This window comes from Acomys minous, assembly GCF_964271855.1.
Source record: "Acomys minous genome assembly, chromosome: 14".
Lineage (NCBI taxonomy): Eukaryota > Metazoa > Chordata > Mammalia > Rodentia > Muridae > Acomys > Acomys minous.
The window spans coordinates 74,841,650-74,862,915 of record NC_140496.1 but is presented as its reverse complement, the minus strand read 5'-3'; the positions used below and the strand labels follow the sequence as shown (position 1 = coordinate 74,862,915).

The window sequence follows — 21,266 nt, the reverse complement described above, 5'->3', positions numbered from 1 at the left end:
GGATTATCTTTGTCTATTTGATTATTAGATGCACTTAAAATAGACTGTCTTTCCCCACTGGAGAGAGTGTGGCTTGATTTTATCCTGCAGGCCAGTTTAGAGAAAGAACTGAATGAAGAAATTTCTTTTTCATTCCTTTTTAACGTGGGTTTTCTCAAGTTTTGTGCTCTGCCGGGCTTCTAATTTCAGTGGCTTTTCACAAAGAAATTTGAAAATGTGAATAACAAAAACCCTTCATTCTTATAAGTAGACTAGTATTTGAGTTCCGTACTCCATTATCCCCATCTTGTTGAAACCACTCAATGCGCAACTTTTTGGTGTTATTCTCTAGTACTCTTTAGTTTTCTTTATCACTTTTTTCCTATTTGTTTATGAAGGGACAGGTTTTTGTTAATAATACAGGCTGGACTCCAACTTCCTATGCTTCCCAGGTTAAACTTGAACTTATAATCCTCCTGTGACTTTACAATATAATAGTGAGGGATGGGAAGATTATCACAAGGAAGATAGTGAGTATGTGTATATGCACACTTCCTTTGAAATTACACTTAAGTGGATTAACCTAGAATGAATAGATTACAGAATACTTCAATTAGAAGTAAGTGTTTTGAAGGACAAGTGTCTACTTTAGGGAGTTACAAAATGCCTCATTAAAAGAGAAACATCTGATCTAGTAACAGGAGTGGATGAGCATAGGAATAACACACAGCATATTTAGCAATACTCCACTTATACTTCAAATAAATTACTTCTTTAAAATATTAGCTGAGTTACAGCTATGATATCGGCTGTTAGTTTTTTCCCCCCCAGTAACTATGAATACAATGTTAAAATAATAACCTGTAGACTGTTCAAACCAGAAGATCTGTTCAAAGACTGAAATAGAGGATTAACGTTAAGAAAGGGCTTTGAGTTTGAGATCTTCTCCAAATGAAAACATGTTGACAGCTTTTTTCAACAACGTCCATCAAGAAGGTAACAATTGCCATATTGAGAGGCCGAAGGGCAGAGTAGGTGATATTGCTGACAAGATGTCAATGACTAGAGTCAGAAAAACTTGGGGACCGGCCTAGGGTGGCACCTGACAGCAAATCCATGTCACACCAAAGGAGTCAGTGTGACCAAGAAAGAGTGATGGAGGAAAATAAAAGAAGCTGACATTTAAGAAAGGTGACGGCAGTAATGTTAAATATTGAGACTTGAAATAAAACAGCTCGGAAGTTGAAGTCAACAGTACAGCAGCAGATACTTGCTTTTGGGTTAAAAACTATTAACCCTTGCATTTCTGGCAATGGTTTCTGGAAGAGGCAAAACAGAATAGAGGAGCAAATAAAGCCAGTGCATCATTATTACGTCTTCTTAAAATAGGGATAGAGACACACACACATAGAGGATATTTGTAAGTATAAAGGAAAAGAACATATGAAGTATTATCATGTTCATTTTTATCCTTGTATTCTCATGGTAATTCTACCTCACCATTAAGTGATGGGTTCTTCTTCTTTTTTTTTTTTTTTTTTTTTTTTTTAGCACTCTACAGTAGCATTTTCACCCAATGATTAGGTTAATGTATACAGTAAGTTTCCTCAATCTTTTGTTACCACAATCTAAAAAAAAGTCAAACATATTTAAGTTTCTACCATATTTGTAAGAGGATATTTATGACATGCTTTATACTAACTAACCAACAAGTCCAACTACAAAGAACAACAGACAAAATTTTGACATTAACTACACCACGATGGGATATTCCCCACCATGAAGTGCCTACAGCACACAGGAAGTAAAATATGCTTTGCTGAGATATCACTGAGCATATAGAGACTTCAGTATTTTTGAAGTGAACTAAACAACCCAGATGTGTTATCTAGTCTACAGTAATAAACTTTAGCCCTCTGGGGTGTTTCTCTACATATATCCTAACTATAGTACATAGGAAGGGAACTACCCATTTTGGAATTAATTTAATAAATGTGGTGTATGCAAAGTGATCTTGAATGAAATAGAGACCTTCTTAGAGCTGATTTAATGAGTTACCAAAACAAACAAACAAACAAACAAATAAAAAACCTACCCAATACTTAAATCTAAAAGCAGAATTCTCTGCCTGCAGACAGGCATGTGTCTATCCCAGGCCCTCCACTTACTTAGACAGGGCTCAGAAGAAAAGAAAACACAAGAAAGTATTAAAATGAGCACTAAGGCTAAGCACTGAGTTGCTTGGATTTAGTCACATATCCACACTGGTCTCATCACCTAGGTTTTTCGTTTGTTTGTTTCTTTTTCATTGCATTAGCAAACACAGGGCCTGCATATGCTTGTACCAGGTTCTATTTGTATACATTATGGCCTTCCCTTTAGTATTCTTATGGGATGCCTAAGTGTGTAGATGAGTAGGTCTCTGATTCATGTGCCTTCTCTTAGGCTCTTTTCCCCTATGTTGGTTTGCCTTGTCCAACTTTGATGTATTGGGTTTTGCTTTATCTTATAGTACTTGCATTTACTCTACAATCTGTACTTCAGATTTCTAACAAATATCCATTTTGAAATATAATATTTTTTATTAATTCTTTGAAAATTATATACAATACATTTTGATCATTATTTGCCCCATCCTCTTCCCAAGTCTACCCGGATACACCTTAACCCCCTTACCAACAATCATGCCATTGTTTATTTTCAAACAACCCTCTGAATGCAATTTTTACTACCCACACGGGTATAGGTGCAGGCCATCCATGTATCATAAGTGGTTGATTCCAATTATCTCCACAGCATATTTTCCCTCAAACAAATTTGGAAGTATTTTTTTTTAATATTTTAATTTCTAAAATGCAACTAATGATTAGAGACAACTTAAATATAATGTGAATTCTAAGTCCATAAAATAATATAAATATAGTGACCATTCAATAAACCAGATTGCTTAATTGTAATGCATCCTATTTGCATTTCAGAACCACATGAAATGCATTCTTACATTTTCTAGATGAAATAGTGATTTAAAAAAATCAGGTGCTTGAGCCAGCAATCCTATCTCTGTCTCATGGCTATAAGTAAGAGCAACAAAAATAAAAACTAATCTATATAGTATTTCCATAGGTAACAAGACTGAAAGAGCTAGCAGTTAGGTTAAGAACTTCCAGGCTTCTTTTATGCCATCCATTTCTTTGTGACCTGTTCCTTCCCAGCTCTACACTGAACTTTCCTGAGTCACTAGATACAGGGAATAGAATAGATTATTGTCTCAAATTCCCAGGTTAGTTACTTTGGCCTTGAATTTTCTGGAGCAACCCAATGGGCTCCCATACTCAGCTTCATTGTGCTTGTCTAATTCCATCAAGCCCAGGGGATCAGACATAATAAATGTGGGATCAGTAGCATTTATGACCCATTTAGACCTAGCAACACTCCAGTTGCTAACTATGTTCCTTCTTTTCCAAGACATACTGAGGCTATTGGGGCTTTACATGGCAAGGATCAGATTTTTCAAATCTGACTTTTTATTTTTCTGTCTATTCTAATCTCGAGTTATTTCTCTCTGAAGTAGCAATATACTCCGGTATTCGTAAGGAAATAGTCTGTTTTTATAGAGACAATTTCTTTTTAAATTACTTTTCAGGTCAAACGTTACCATTTAATAAAAGTTTTGAGCCCTACATAAAACCAATAAAAGGCATTAAAATTACTTATTAGTCACGGTACTTTCTTCCTCTGTTGCCAACCAGAGAGCTTTGTTTTGATAGTGCGATTAAATCTAGGCACATTCCTCATGTTTTCTTTGGTTTCTTTTTACAACAGATAGGTTTTTTAAAAATCCTCTCTTCATATATATTTCTGTACATTATTATAAAAATATTCAACAGTGAAGAATACATGTCAAGTTAATTTTAAAATAATAACCAGGAACACCCTTTAGATGAAGCCAAATAGAGTAACAAAGCGATTACTTGTATACTCAAAGCTATAGAGTTCATTGCATATTTAGTTATAAGCAGCTGAAATGAACTTTGTTTTTCAGTACCTATGAACAAATTGACTTGACTTGTTCCTGCTAAAAAGAAAAAAAAAAAAAGATGAAACTCCATGCATTTTTAAAACTAATTAAGTCCAAAATCACAGTTTCTAATGACAACAGGCTAAAGTCATCTCAACAGCCCTATTCCAAATGAAGTGGAAATCATGCTATAGAAACAGCATTTACCCATGACATTCTTCAATATTTTGCTATTACTATCTCCAACACAATCCATTATTATTTAAAACTGTTTTATTGATATGCATTGTTTTCTCACCCTACAGAGCCCAATAATTTATGTCAATCTTTCTCTTAACATGAGAATTAAAGCATCTACAATGTATCTTGAATGGAAGGGAAATTTCTCAGTATGTCTCAAGACTTTTAATACAGCTGTCGTATTTAAAACCTTACCTCTTCTCAGTTGGGAAGGGTTTAGGAAAGAAGGCGGCTCTGTTGATAACGCTGCTTTTATCTGAAGCAGTAGAGGATTCAGAAATTAGTATGGCATGTTGATAATGCATTTGTTTGTGGCATTCTTATTTTTTAAGTATGAAAGTGCTGCATTCAGCTGTCAATCAATACATGACAAAATTAAAGTCCCTGTCCAGGATAGGAGATTTGCAACTGTACCAGTGCTGGTAAACTAACCACCAAATTATAGCCTTTTCTCCTCCCTCACCCAGATTTCACAGGGGCTGCACACCCAAATAAATGCCTCTTGGCTACCCATTCATCTAACAGCTGGAAAGATGACACTTGACATTTGGAAACTTTCCTGTGAAGATTGCTGCAAGGCTTTCCCATTAGCTTCCTGGTGAGACTGTAAGGTCGAATAAGCTGCCTCAAAACCTGCAAAGGGTAACGGAAATACTCTAATAGTAAGCTCGTGCAATTTAAATTTCTAATTCTCAAATCATAGTTCTTCACATATTATAGGAACCACTGGTGTACGTGGGGGCAGAGGAATGCCTTTGAAGACGTGGAATTAAAGTTAAATTTTAAGCAATGATAATGATAAGAAAATCTGTTTTATTTAAAGTTAGGAGGGAAGTCCGCTATGGCATGTGTAAGGACATTGATATAGAGAAGTTCCTGTGAAGTTGATTTAAAATCCATGGGCCTTTATGGCTTTAGTGCCTGTTCATCCTCATTCAGAACATTAGCACGAGAGTCAGTTAACACCATTCTTGAAAATGTTTCATAAGTACCATTGCCATAGTTAAAAATTTTTACAACCCAACACACTCTATATTTATGTGAAACACAATGAGCTTGACCTAGACCTAACATTATAAATATTGTTTTTAAGTGCTGCCATCTTATAAATATTCCAAATGTGTATATAAAGACACCTTAATCAGGAGGTTTGAATAGCTTGACTTTTAAAGATGTTTTTTAAAAAGGGGGAAAAAGCTTTGTAGAATATTTAATATTAAAAACGAACAAAACAAAATGGGAAGATCTCTTATTACTATGAATGTAACTAATTCAGTCAGGTGGCACTGGTAATGAACTTTGTTCACTGTACTCTGTTTTGAATTCTCTACTTTTCAAAGTATATTTATACTTGTCTGTTCCTATTCGTGAACTATTTCTCAGTGGAAGATTGACAAGGTTGAACAGGCTCCTTTAAATGCTCAGTCATTTGTCCACAGGCCAGTGAAATTAGTAAACAATTTGTGGAAGAAGTTAGTTGGAGGGCACTGAAGAAGAAGGAAACATGATGGATGTAAATTTCAATTTTAGTTGAGCTTTCATTTGAGAATGGAGTAAGTTTTTTTTTTTAAATATCAATTTAGTATTGTTGGGCTTTACCACATTAGCAACAGGGACAGATAAAGATTCAGATGAATGACACAACTCACACCAATTCACAAACCAACATGAAATGAGACTCAAGCCATAGGATACACATGTGATACTTAGAAAAGACCAGACTTCTATCTTTGTAAACTAAAGCCGCAGCCATTATTATATCCTGCCTCTATAGTGGGGCTAACATCTGGATTTCTCTGACAGGCACCCAAATCACATATTCTTTTTACATACCTTATTGAACTACCCTCAGTTGGTAATGACTTTCTGTCACTCTTGACCTGGGGCAGATATGAACCAGTGACCAAGAGGTTAAAGGCTCTGCATCTTATTGCTAATCCCCTGAGATACCTTGTTCCCTCTACCGTGAGTGATTCTTTTGTACCTGGTTCAAGTCAGAAGAAAACACACACAAGCACATGCACACACACACACATACACACACACACACATCTCAAATAGTAGAAAAGTAGATCAGCAATATATCTTTTGTACAGAATTTAAGATGGACTTGGAGAACTTTAAACATATTTTTAAAAATATACATTTTTCATAAAATCAAAAAGAATGGTGGCAACCACTACAGAACATTTTCAGTCTTCATTGGTATAGAATATAATCTTCATTATTGGGCTAAAAAGCATAGTTAGTAAGCAATCATGATTAACAAAAATGTACCATGCCAGAAACTGTATATATACACATATAATTGTATGTATCTTTTGCATATGTTTTAAGATAATTCTGTCAAAAAATTAGTTTCAGAAGTATGGTAGCTAAATAAGTGGAAGGGATACTATATAAGTAAAATAACCAAATAAATATTAGCTATTATATAAATATTTATAATCTATATTATATATGTAAATAAATAATAAACCAAATAAAATAACCAAAATAAGTTTGTATAGTTATCACAGGGTTACAGAAGATTGAAATGACAGGTCATGTTTTTAAGAGAACAAATATGACTAACATTTAGGCGCAGGCACGATAGCAAACAGCTATGTGTAATGGAGACACTGAACCTAAAGCAATAATAAACAATGTAATGCTTAGCTGTTGTTCAAAGATCATGTCAAACATTGGTTGCCAATCAACAACATCCTGTACCCTATCAACATAACAACATAAGGCTCTTGTAAGTCCATGTGCAGTGGCTACTGAAATCCCTTATATCCACATAATATTAAACCATTTTTAACATGAATTATCTAATGACTTCTCTGTGTTTGATTTTCATGGAATGAATTTTACCTGGAGGAAAATATTTCCTTTGCTCACCCATTCATCCCCATCTTTAAAAACAGGCACTGTACAATCTCTCTCCTTTATTTGTATTTCCACCATTAACTATTGGTTCCTTGTTTATTCTATAATAACTCTTGTGTATGTTCTTAGTAATTTATATTGTGCCATTATAATTTATATCTGTTCTACTTGTAGGCTTCTAGGACCCTCTGGATCCGTCTACTTTGCCATTCTCCCATGATTCTCTCATCTAGAGTCCCACTAGAATGTCCTCCCCTCTGCCTCAGTTTCCTGGTAAGTGAAGGCTTTCGTGGGACATGCCCCTTGGGCTAATATGCAGATATAAGTGAGTATATACCATTTGAGTCTTTCTGCTTCTTGGTTAACTCACTCATTATGATCATTTCTAGCTCAATCCATTTATTCACAAATTTCGGGAATTCCTTGTTTTTAATAGCTGAATAGTATTCCATAGTGTATATGTACCACAGTTTCTTTATCCATTCTTCTATTGAGGGACACTTAGGCTGTTTCCATGTTCTGGCTATTATGAATAAGGCTGCTATGAACATGGTTGAGCAAATTTTCTTGCTGTGTGCTGGAGCATCTCCTGGGTATATTCCAAGGAGTGGAATAGCTGGATCTTGAGGAAGCCCTATTCCCATTTTTCTGAGATAGCACCAGATAGATTTCCAAAGTGGTTGTACTAGTTTGCATTCCCACCAGCAATGAAGGAGTGTTCCTCTCTCCCCACATCCTCGCCAGCATGTGGTGTCGCTTGAATTTTTGATCTTAGCCATTCTGATGGGTGTAAGATGGAATCTGAGAGTTGATTTGATTTGCATTTCCCTGATGATTAAGGAGGTTGAGCATTTCTTTAAGTGTTTCTCAGCCATTTGATATTCCTCTGTTGAAAATTCTCTGTTTAGTTCCATGCCCCATTTCTCAATTGGGTTATTTGGTTTGGTGGTGTTTAATTTCTTGAGTTCTTTATATATTTTGGATATTAGACCTTTGTCAGATGTAGGGTTGGTGAAGATCTTTTCACAGTCTGTAGGTTGTCGCTTTGTTCTCTTGAGAGTGTCTCCTGCCTTACAGAAGCTTCTCAGCCTCATGAGGTCCCATTTATTAATTGTTGACATTAATGCCTGGGTTGTTGGTGTTCTGTTCAGGAAGTTGTCTCCTGTGCCAATATGTTCCAGGCTCTTTCCCATTTTTTCTTCTAAGTGACTTAGTGTCTCTGGTTTTATGTTGAGGTCTTTAATCCACTTGGATTTGAGTTTTGTACAAGGTGACAAACATGGGTCCAGTTGCATTTTTTTACACATAGACATCCAGTTAGACCAGCACCATTTGTTGAAGATGCTATCCCTTTTCCATCGAATGGATTTGGCTTCTTTGTTGAAAATCAAATGACCATATGTGTGTGGATTCATATCTGGGTCTTCGATTCGATTCCACTGATCAACCAGCCTGTTGCTGTGCCAGTACCATGCTGTTTTAATTACTATTGCTTTATAGTACAGTTTGAGATCAGGTATGGAGACTCCTCCGGAGCACCTTTTATTGTACAAGATTGTTTTAGCTATTCTGGGTTTTTTGTTTTTCCATATGAAGTTCAGAAATGAACTTTCAATGTCTTTAAAAAATTGTGTAGGTATTTTGATAGGGATTGCATTGAATCTGTAGATTGCTTTTGGTAGGATGGCCATTTTTACTATGTTAATTCTCCCGATCCATGAGCAAGGAATATCCTTCCATCTTCTCATGTCATCTTCATTATGATAGGCAGATTTGGGCACAGGGGTCCCGCTCAAACTAAGGCACCAGCCAAGGACAATACAGGCGGTAAACCTTAAACTCCTACCCAGATCTAGCCAATGGACAGAACATTCTCCACAGTAGAGTGGAGAGTGGGATATTACTTTCTCACATACTCTGGTGCCTCACCTTTGACCATGTCCCCTGGAGGGGGAGACCTGGTGGCACTCAGAGGAAGGACAGCAGGTTACCAAGAAGAGACTTGATACCCTATGAACATATACAGGGGGAGGTAATCCCTCTCAGGAACAGTCATAGGGAGGGGAATAAGGGGAAAATGGGAGGGAGGGAAGAGTGGGAGGATACAAGGGAAGGGATAACCATTGAGATGTAACAAGAATAAATTAATAAAGGAGAAAAAATTTAAAAAAAGAAAAAAATAATTTATATCTGTTTTGTATATTAACAACACCTAACCTTAGTCACCTATTTTCATTGCTGGTAATGAACATTGTGCCTGTTTTTCAACATTGCATTTGAAAGACAATATATTTAAAATATTCCCTCCCCTCAAATGAGGCTGTTTTCGGTAGGACTTATGTTAGATTCCCAGCACCAATATCTAGGCTTACAACCATCAGTAACATCCGGCTCAAGAGATCTGATGCTCTACTCTGGTCCTAAAGGGCACCAGGTATCCATAGGTGCACAGACACATATGGAAGGAAAACTCCCATACACAGAAAACAAATAGTTTTGTTAATTAAAAAGAAGACACCACCCAGCAGGAGATCCAAGAAGATACTGAGATACACAGGCAAACTCTGGGGTGGAGCACAGGGAGTCTTATGGAAGAGTTGGGGGATAGAGGGACCTGGACAGGTCAGGAGCTCCACAAGGAGACCCTGGAGTCAACAAATCTGAGTGGAGGAGGTGGGTGCTACAGACTGATGTACCACCCAAGGACCATGCATGGTAAGGACCTAGATCCTCTATTCAGATGTAGTAGATAAGCAGCACAGTTTCCTTCTGGGTCTCATAATATGAAGAGTAGCGACTTCTTCTGACATGGACTCTGGCCCCACATGTTGATCACTTCCCCCTTGTGGGTGGCCTTGAGAAGATACAGAAGAAGAAGACACAGGCAGTCCAGATGATTATTGATAGGCCTGAAGCCAGATGTTAGGGGAAGAGGGAGCCCTCCTTTTGAGGACTGGGGGGGAGGGGGTATGAAGGAGGGGGCTACACTCACACTTGGGATGTATAGTGATCAAATTAAAAATAAAAAATGAAAGCCTTTTTTTTTTCTTTAGTATTTGTAAAAGGACACTCTGGATGTATTCAATATACATTATTAATGAACTGTAATTAAAGTGACGTATTTTTGTCTTCAATTAATAATTGGATTTATGTCTTTAGTATACAGATACGTCTCCATAGCCTAATTTTTTCTGGAATTAGGGAGTATAGCCTGCTGACAGTCATAGAATGTCTTTTCCCAATCATTTCATTTAAGGTATTTCAAACCAGAAGAAATCTGAAACCAGATTATGCCCCACAGTTGTCTCATTTTGCCAGAGGAACACTCGGGTGCAGTTCTAATATATCCCTACATTTTAAAGATTAAATAGATGATACTGTAGGCAGAAATGCTAAGGAGTATTGGTAAAGGAATCAAAACTCAGGCAAAGCACCAGGTAAAAAGAGTAGTCATGTCATTAATAGTAGACACATGTGGGCTCAACCCTTGACTTCTTTACTGATTGAGCATGAACAGGTTGAAAAATTTTTAGCCTTTGTTTTAAAAAATCTGTTAAATAAAAATTGAGATATTTATTGTCCATGTGAAGTCATCACAGAAAAAATAGTGAGGAGATAGTAGACGATTAATAAGTTGTAGTGAGTATGACAATGACTGACAAGTAAATGTTCAAGTCTATGCCCTCAAAAGTATAAAGATCGAGGACCGCATCTTTCCTTAGCCTCCTAGAATAATTCTAATAAGCTTTGATCTCTGCTTAGCTATTATCTTCATTAATTGATTAACTTATTTAATGATTTTACAGCCCGATCACAGACTCTTCCCTTCTCTCCTGTCATTCCTACCCTCACAGCTCCCTCCCCATCACCCCTCCCACTCTCCTCAGAGAAGTGTATCCACCCACCCTGGGAGGTCAAGGGATTCGCTAGCAAAAGAACATATTGTTTATAATAAAACTGTCACTATGCTCTATCATGTACTTCTCCTTAACTTATTTTAGAAGGTTAATACTTGAATTAAAAAACAATTATAAGTTCTTTAAGAGACAAAAAGATGATGAGTTGATGTCGTAAAAATTTTTCCCTAATACAGAACTGTTCTTTATACACATAACTACAGACACACACACACACACACACACACACACACACACACACACACACAAACACACATGCACACGCAGGCGCACGTGCGCATGGGTGCACACCAAACACAATCACGTTTGTACATATACACTCAAATAAATAATTTGATTAAGTGTGAAAATAAAGAGTACAAATAAAATTCAAACCTTAAGAATTTATCTTTAGCTACACTCAATTTTCAGGTTTGTATTATCTCTTTGGATACACTTATCATTATCCAGAATATTCAGAAACTCTTATTCAACTGGCAGAAGGAAGCTCAAGTGCGTCCAGGTTCCACAGATATTAACACATTAGAAATAATTAAGATAGTGTTTTGATAGACCACTTATCAGTGCAGCAATTAATGAAGAGTTAGTACATTTGCTTTTAATAAAATAATGCATTATCTTGGAATATTTCAAAGTCCAAAAGAGCAAATAATCCATACAATGTGAGTTCAACAGAATGGAGCATGTGGTATATTTTCTTTAGTACATTTTCAAAAGAAGAACAAATTTCATATTATGAAAAAAAAATGGGTGGTAGGAGAAGGAATCATTTAAAAAAATACCATGTTCTCCCCATATTTACACCAGATATGACACATCACTTCTATAGGTGAACAATTTCTACCACACTGTATGCCTAAAATTTAAAAGCACAAGCTAGATGTTGTCATCCTCCTGTAGAAATGGCATAGTTACAGATGGTTCTATATGCTTTCCCCAGATAGTCTATGTGTTCAGGACCTGTGTTAGTCCTCACTTTACTTCTAGGTGAAATCAGAAAACACTGCTGTCCAGGTGCAAGGCTGACAGGGCGAGCAGAGGGCACGTGGGAGAGCCCAAGGAAGATGTTCCTGTGGCCGAGCAACAAGCAGCATGGTTTCTTGTTTTCTACACCTGGTGTGCATTGTTCTGCAGTCCAGACAACTGGTGCCCTTGTTTGAGATTTGCTTGGGCAAGGACCAACCTGAAAAACTTTACCAAGTCACTTTTTATTATTTTCTTTTTCAAGTTCCATCAGTCCTAAATACTTGAAAATCTTTTACTTTCAAATTCTCTGCTGTTGTTGTTGCTGCTGCTGGTTTTTTTTTTTTTTTTTTTTTTTTTTTTTTTTTTTTTTTTTTTTTTTTGTGACGTGGCATTTCTGAATTATTTGTTGCTTCCACAGCCTGATCATTATGTCTGCTTGTCCATGCAGACCACTGGAATGTTCAATGGTTGCATTTTTTTTTTTTAGTCTTTCACTTCTACAACTGATTCTTTTACTAGTTTCTAATATTTTCCAAAAGAATTTATTTCATTTTCATATTCATGTGCATCTGTATGTTTATCATCACACACGTGTGGATGCTTTGGGAGGCCAGAAGAGGGCATTGGAGTCCCTGAAGCTGGGGTCCTGCTCAGTCTTTATGCTTCCCTGTGCGGCTGCTGGGAGCTGAACGCAGGGCCTCTGGAAGAGCGGCCCTGACTTCGTTATCTTAATGGCATGTTGTACGTTTTTACTTCACATGAACAAGCCTACTGATTAGGGCTATCTATAAGTGATAACACTCTACAACACATGATTTATGCAATCAGTGAATGAACGGCATCACAAACAGATGGCACTCACAGGTGACCAAAAGAATGGCTGAATAATATGTTTGTGTAATTATTTAATCTATTTCAATCCTCACAGATACTAAGATCTTAAACTTTCAGTTTCTATTTTAGAATTTTAAAGATATATCTCCTATCATATAATGTTTATGTTATCATTTTTGTGACGCAGTGGCACTCATCTCTAATAACCCACACCAATAACATAAACAACAAAGAACTGTAGAGCAAACACAGCAGTGAGCTCCAGATATTCTTTCACCTAATCTTTTCCATACTCCAATAGCATAGCAAAAATACTAATTAATTAAGTAATTAATTAATTATAATTGTATACCCCTGTAAATATTGTGCCTGAGGTATGTGTATGGCATAACTTGCCGAAGGTTGGTTTCTAAGTATTAGAAATGGGTTTTAAATCTTCTCTTCAATTCAGAGCCTACATGTGTAAACCACTATAGTCTACCTCTCCTTTGCTCATTTTGATGTCAAGTGTTGGCCCCACAGCTGGCTCTCAATAAGTAGTAATTGAGGAAATTAACTAATGAAACATAAATGAAGCACTCTTTGGAAAATTATGAGGATAATGAAACCCTGACAAGAATATCTTTAAATAGCAGCATTTATCTAAAATATATGGCAAAGAAATTATATATGCATAACTACAGTCAATGCATGCATTCATTCATGAGACAATGTATGTATGAAATCATTTAAAAGTGATGGCTCAGCGGTTAAAAGCACTGACTATTTTTCCAAAGGACTCAGGTTCAACTCTGAGCACCCACATTGCAGCTCATAACTGTCTATAGCTCTGAGAACTGACACCCTCTCACAGACATACATGGAGGCAAAACGCCAATGCACATAAAATAAAAAAATAAATAATCTGAAATTCTATTCTATAGTGTAACTGAAACATAGAACAAGTAAGATTTTAAAGATTAATTTGTTTGGTGGTGGTGGTGTGTGTGTGTGTATGAGAGAGAGAAAGAGAAACTCCCATCTTCAGGAAGAACACTACTGAGCTATCTCTCCAGCCCATCAGAGGTTTCTCTTAATGAATACAGTGACTTAAAAAATGCTATTTATTCATAATCGCAATGTGTTCATTATGTAACACAATTGTTAGATTTATGTTTTCTTTAAATTTATTTTTAAAAATTATATGCATCTATGTGTCTGTCTGAAGATATGTGCATGTGAGGGCAGGTGCCCACAGAGGCCAGGGGTGTAGCATCTTACGGAGCTGGATTACAGGTTGTTATCAACTGCTTTTTTTGGGTGTTGGGAACTGAACTTTGGCCCTCTACAAAGGCAGTGCATGCTTTTAAATGCCGAGGCATCTCACCTATTTTATTTTTAAGAAACGAATGCTGTCACTTTGTATAATTTTCCTATTCAATAAATGGATGCTCTTTTTTTTTTTCTTTCAGTGAATTCAAAGAGACAAGCAAGGCCAGCACTTTGCATACAAAATGGCCAATATGTGGGTGTTAATCATAAGTGTGGTGTTGTGGGCCCTTTGAAAAAAACTCAGATGTAAAGGTACAGGAGAGTCCACGAAGCAGAGCCCAGCTACAGAAGAAATCTTGGATTGCTGTCCAAAATTTGTAATCAGTATCATGTATCAATGAGACTGAGCTTTATCTTGAGTGCAACAAGGAGACACTGAGAGGATTTTAGTGAGGGAATTAGAACCAATCTCAAATCCCAGAAGGATGAGTGAGTGCAATGTGGTGGCACTGGCTTTGGGGGTGAATACATTTTCGACAGAGATGACTGAGGCGGGAAGTACATTATAACTGAGTGGAAAGAGACCCCTCACATGTTGTCTGTTTGCTCCTGAAGGCCATGCACTGCTTCCCACTCTGTAGCTAAGACTCTGTAGGAAATGTCCAAGTGTTGGTTCTACTTAACAGTAGACTACATCAAACTTCCATCTCAATTCCATTTTAAAATTTAATTCAATACCTAGTTTGTGTATAACACAATAGCCAGAACATGGAAACAGCCTAAGTGTCCCTCAGTAGAAGAATGGACTAAGAAACTGTGGCACATTTACACTATGGAGTATTACTCAGCTATTAAAAACGAGGAATTCCCGAAATTTGTGGACAAATGGATTGACCTAGAAATTATCATAATGAGTGAGTTCACCCAGAAGCAAAAAGAGACAAACGGTATATACTCACTTATATCAAAACACTAGTCCAAGGGATACATCCCATGAAAAACCTTACTCACCAAGAAAGTGGGTCAGAGGAGAGGACATCCTATTGAGACTTTAGGCGAGAGTAGCATGGAAGAATGGGGAAATAACAGGACCCACAGGGTCCTGGAAACCTACAAGAAGAACTTTATGACAGGCAGATCTGGGTCCTGGGGTCCTCCTCAAACTAAGGCACCAGCCAAGGAGAAATAGGCAGTAAACTTCGAACCCCTACCAAGACCTAGCCGACGAACACGATATTCTCCACTGTTGAGTGGAGAGTGAGATCTGATTCTCACGTGAACTCTGGTGCCCCTTTTCTGACCATGTCCCCTGGATGGGGAGGCCTGGTGGCACTCAGAAGAAGGATAGCAAGTTACCAAGAAGAGACTCAATAATCTTAGAGCATACATAGGGGGAAGAAGTCTCCCTCAATCACAGACATAGGGGAGGGGAGAAGGGGGGAAGTGGGAGGGAGGGAGGAATGGGAGGAAACAGGGGAAGGGCTAACAATCAAGATGTAATATGAATAAATTAATTTAAAAAAAAATACCTAGTTTGATATGTTAAATCCTTGAGATGAATCCAAAACTTTTACTAAGCATTACATCTTTAATATTTAAAATACTGTCACTCCTTGAAACACGTATTTTAAAAAGAATCATATGTTTCTCTTTATTATAGTAAAAGTTTGTTTTTCTTATGAGTTATTTTTATTAAATATTTTTTACTTATATACTTATATTATTACACATATATATAATAAACAACTTACAGAAAGAAGAACCATGAAACAACCAGGAATTATATAAATGTTACATTTTTAGTGTTTTGGCTATTTGTATTTGACAGCTTTGAAGAACATAATAAAGTATCCAGAGTAAAGATTTTTTTTAATGTGATCGGAATGTGTATATAAAAGTGACTAGTAAATATTAGGAAGGAAAGAAGAAAGCAAGTATCCCCAAACCACTAGATATACTCTAGTATTCTATAGCATGGTGAAGGTAAAAGAATTAATAATATTAAATTATTCAATGAAAAGCTACAAGAATAAGATGATCAGGTGAGAGAATCATTAATGATCCATATTTTATCAGCATATATGTACATTTGTGGAAGCATTGTATTGTAACCAGTAAATATTTATAACCATTATATTAACAAAATATTTTAAATTGCTTAAAGGAATATTCATATATTTATGAGACTCTGTTAAAAGATTTATTCATAATGCTTTAAAAAACTTCCAAAATATTATATAGAAAAAAATTTACAATAATAATATGATGTGTTACAAAGCTGCATTCATAAAATGTATTTATAGCGTGGCAAAATAAAAATATTTAGTTTTCTATGATAAAGGAAGGCTTCACCTTCTCTTAAACACCCATGATCTTCAGATTTGTTTCAGGACTTCTCTCTCTTGTGGCTATCAAGAATTTGGTCAGAACATTCTCCACAGTAGAGTGGAGAGTTGGATATGACTTTTTCACATACTCTGGTGCCTCACCTTTGACCATGTCTGCTGGAGGGGGAGACCTGGTGGCACTCAGAGGAAGGACAGCAGGTTACCAAGAAGAGACTTGATACCCTATGAACATATACAGGGAGAGGTAATCCCCCTCAGGAACAGTCATAGGGGAGGGGAATAAGGGGAAAATGGGAGGGAGGGAAGAATGGGAGGATACAAGGGATGGGATAACCATTGAGATGTAACAAGAATAAATTAATTTTAAAAAAAGGAAAAAAATAAAATAAAAAGAAAAAAAAGAATTTGGGCAGGTATTTCTTTGTATATTTCACTCACATACATTTTTGCAGGCTCTGATCTATAGTGTATATATAGTTGAAATATTTAAAACAATAACAAAATAGACAAGGCAATGCCTATTGTCTGCTGGTCTATTATGTTTTTCAAGTCTCCTCCACATTCTCACAACTACTATCCCTCAAGCTTGAATTCACACATTCAAGCAGATTCATTTAAAATTCCAAAAGACCCTTCTCCTTTATCCTTGGATCTTACTGGTATTCATGCAAGGAATGGACATACTACTCAGTAAAATATCTACTTGAACAAAAGTCACAGCTTCCCACAACAGGTGTGCCATCTAAGGCAGGTGCATCTCCTAGTGAACTTCATATGTCAGTGTGACAGAGTTTAGAGTTATCTCTTGGGTCTCACTTAGAGCCTTGATCAGACTGGCCTGTGGGCATGACTGTGGGAAACTTCTTGAATTCTATGGACGTAGGAAGGCACAGCCTACTATGAGAGGCACAATCTCGAGGCAAATGGGTCTGGGTCTGGGTCTGGGTCTGGGCTGTATAAGTAAGCTGTATGAGCATGAGCCAAAGAGGGTAACATTCCTTCATAGTTTCTGCTTAAATTCTTTCCCTGACTTCCTTATGGTGCCTTTTGACCTGGAAGTTTAAGATTAAATGAATTTTTTCTTCTCCAAGTTGTTTTTGGTCAGAATGTCTTATCTCAGCAACATAAAAGTTAACCAGGACATAAACTGGTACCTTGCGTGGAACTGCTGCTGTGAAGGATTTGGTAGAATTCTAGAAACATTAGGAAATTTGAACTGAAAAAGCCAAGTGTTCAGAAGTTAAAAAAGTTGTTCTTTGATGCAGGAGCTATTGGTTGAAGACCAGATAGTTTAGTCTTACAATTAGGCTTAGTTGTTTAGAGGTTAAGATGGTTTTACGTCTAGATAGATGTTTTAAGTTGACAATGATGTGATAATGATAGATATTGATTTACATTCAGAATTTTAGACTCACTAAGATAGGAAAGATGTTTTCTTCAATGCTTCCAAATACAAATAGCCAAAATATATGAATGTAACATTTATATAATTCCTGGTTCTCTTGTGGTTCTTCTTGCTGTTATACTTTATTGTATATATGTGTAATAATATAAATGTACATGTAAAAATAAAAATAATATTAAATAAAAAACAAAAGGTTGTTCTTGAAAACTTGAAGGATTAAACTATTGAGAGAGGTTTTTAAAATAGAGTCATAGATTATGAAGTTTGGGGGTTAATGAAGACTCTATTAGGAATATTCTTGTGGTATTTTGTATTAATAATAAGTGTGAGCTGATTAGCTGAGGCTAAAGAATAAACTCTGATTAACAAATCAGTATCACTAAACTGAAACCTTCTGAGTTTCATGAAGACAATGGATGATGGTTATCTGGGATTTTAAAAATAAGACAAATCTTAGAGGAGTATTTCTTAAGGGTTAGAACACAAATAGAGGATTTGGGGACTAGGGGGTATTTCAAACTGGCTTCTGAACTGGGTAATGTGTAAGAGTCTCCTTGTGGTACTTATATTTAAGCCAAGGGACATGCAAGATTGGATGTCATGGAGAGCTGCTAAGGCCTAGTATCATGAAGTGGCTCCCACTTCCTGAAGAGAAGCTGTTGATGTAGGCGCTGCCTCAGAGGCAGTGGAGAACCCAGGGTACTGTAAATACCAGGACTGTGGGATGACCCCCAAGGCCAGTGAGTAATAAGAATGAAGTGGAACCATTCTAATCCTCTGAGACAAGCTTTGTGTGCTGCAGATTGGACAATCATAGAAGTGGGCTGCCCAAGCCCATTGGAGCCCAGAAGATCATGAGTGAGTCCCAGATGTCAGACATTGGCCTAGAGAACATGAATTCGCACTGCTAGATTTAGGCCTTGTTTGAGTCCCCTAACTTCCTTCAGTGATGGATTTTGACCTTGAAGTTTAAGTTGAACTGAACTTGTTCCTCCCCAGTTGATCTTTTTCAGAGTTTTACAATGTTTTATCACAGACTCAACTCAAATAACATTTAAATATGGATGTGTAGCACACTGCCATTTTATGAAGAGAAAAATGTATGTGCTCTCAAATATTAAGGTATGTCTTTTAATGGTGTTTCATGAAAAACCTCTTCTTAAATGATAGCTTTTCTTAATTTTAATAAAATGTCATATCAATGTCTGCATTATCAAATATAATTCTATTTGTTTGTTTTAGTGCTTTCACTAAGAATCTCCAAGCCTATGTTGAGGTCAAATTCAATATTAAAATTTCATCAGTCTAAATAATTTAATATTTAAAAGCCAATAACTGGGACCCTTGGGAAGTGGTTGGACATGGGAACAAAAGCTGTCAAGGGTTAGATGTGGGGCAGATTTGAGGAGGCACACTGGGTTTAATGGCAACGGATTTGAGCTGGAGGTTGGAAATCCCCATGGATCATATAAATACTGAATTGGATAAACAGAGTAGCAACACATATGAATATGTGAATATACCCAACATTCAATTGGATAATAGAGTGAATTAGTGGGCATTAAGACCAGATACAGAGGGAAGTGGGGTGGGAAAATTACTAGTAACCTAAAAATAACAATAGAATGGGAAAACAGTAAGGTACAGGATGTCCAAGGAGAGAAATTCAAATGAGAGACTATCCATGCAAAAAGAGCTGTCTTCAGCAGCTGTTTCTGTTGAGTTTCTTCTTGAAAATTTTAAGAAAATGGATATTTAAAGCAAAGAAAGAACATGAGACTTGCATGCACCACGCTGTTGTCTTTACAGAGACAGAAACTGACCACTCACATATTGTTGTTTCTGAGACCCAGGCTTCTTCTCCTTGTTAAACCTGTCTTCTACTTTCCCTTTGCCTGGAAACTTGAGGGACCATAAATGGCCCAGGTTACAGAGTAAGGTTTGAGGAGAATTTCAAGCTTGAATACCTCAGATGAAGAAAGCAGGAGTTAGCACCCCCTGATTCCCAACTGGGTGCCATAAAACCAGCTGCCCTACCATCAACCCTAGTATAAATTTATTACACTGACAGTTATCAGACTTCATTTCTTTTTTGACCTAGTCCCTCCCAAACCCCAGCCCATGAGTATGCAGATGAAGTATCCTCCAACAACCCCGTCTTGGCTAATTATACACAGCCACACAAACCTAGCCCAGGTCCTGGCCACCTCCCTAGGGGCATGTATAACCCCCCTTTTCTCCCAATAAAGGAACCAGTTCTCTGAAGCTGTGTTCTTTGCCTGCACCCTCCCACCCCAGCTAAGCTCTCCTTCCTCCAGTTCAGCTCAGAGAGCAGTGAGCCTGGCTATCCCTGGTAGGAGAGGTAGACATGGAGTGACAGACGCTCCCTTTTAATTTGTGATGACAACCCTTAAATGTAAGGTTTGCCTATGGTAACTGATCCCTGAATCATTACCTTCTTCTCACTACAAAATCCATAGCAAGCTTGACTCATTTTGAATTTCAGGAGCGCCATGCTATGGTCTAGAGTCAACGTCTTAAGGTCTGCTACTTGCAGATGCCCAGGGTGAGAAGGGATAAGACAGGTGACTGAAGTATGAAAACCCCAATATACTGAGTATTGAAATATACAAGCAAACATATCAGGCCTAATGAGGCTTGACTGAAATGTGTAAATTGTAAAAAGAAAAATCCAACTATATGGTCATGGCAAAGATGATAACAGGCGAGGAAAACTTTAACAAAAAGTGCATTCATAATGAAAACCAAACTAAAAGACGAAAATCAAGGGGCCTATGACAACTATCCATGTTACTGAACAAAGGAGAAACTGAACAGGTTGTATGTATGTATGTATGCATGTATGTATATACGTATATACATGTTTGTGAGTGTATGTAACAGTTAATTTTTTAAAAGGCCATAAATTTGAAAAGGAGGAAGTTGGGATACATAAGAGGGCTTGGAGGAAGGAAGGAAAGGAGGAAATGATGCAACCATATTATAATATCAAAATAAAAGAAATAATAAAATATTAAAAAAATGATTAAAAACTGTGCTAATAAGACAAAATCACGCAGGAATAGTCTATATGAATGAGGGAATCTAATCAAATTGTGCAGTAAAAATAAAATAGAGCACTTAGTAAAAGTACAAAATTAAGATCTAGTGGTTTTAACCTTTTCTGCTGCAGGACCACAGAGTCACTGTACCAGACCTTGTTCAGCTCTCCTTTTCATCATTTTTACATTTTGCATCTTATCATAAAACCATTTAATTTTATCAACTTACCAACTGGACTGATGCCTTTCAATAGCTTTCTTTCTGCTTGCCTATGCACAGCAAATTTGGAAATGGATAGGACTTCATCTGGTCCATACGGGTAGACCAAATAGCTTTCAAGACTGCCTAGGTTCATTATGAATTGGATTCTATCA

General features: G+C 36.8%; 1 protein-coding gene across 2 annotated transcripts in view; it reads right to left on the bottom strand.

Annotated features, from left to right (window-relative positions):
- The window catches only part of DPYD (dihydropyrimidine dehydrogenase), an 867,929-nt gene that overhangs the window by 442,399 nt on the left and 404,264 nt on the right, over positions 1 to 21,266 (bottom strand). The gene's annotated exons all lie outside the window — the stretch shown is intronic.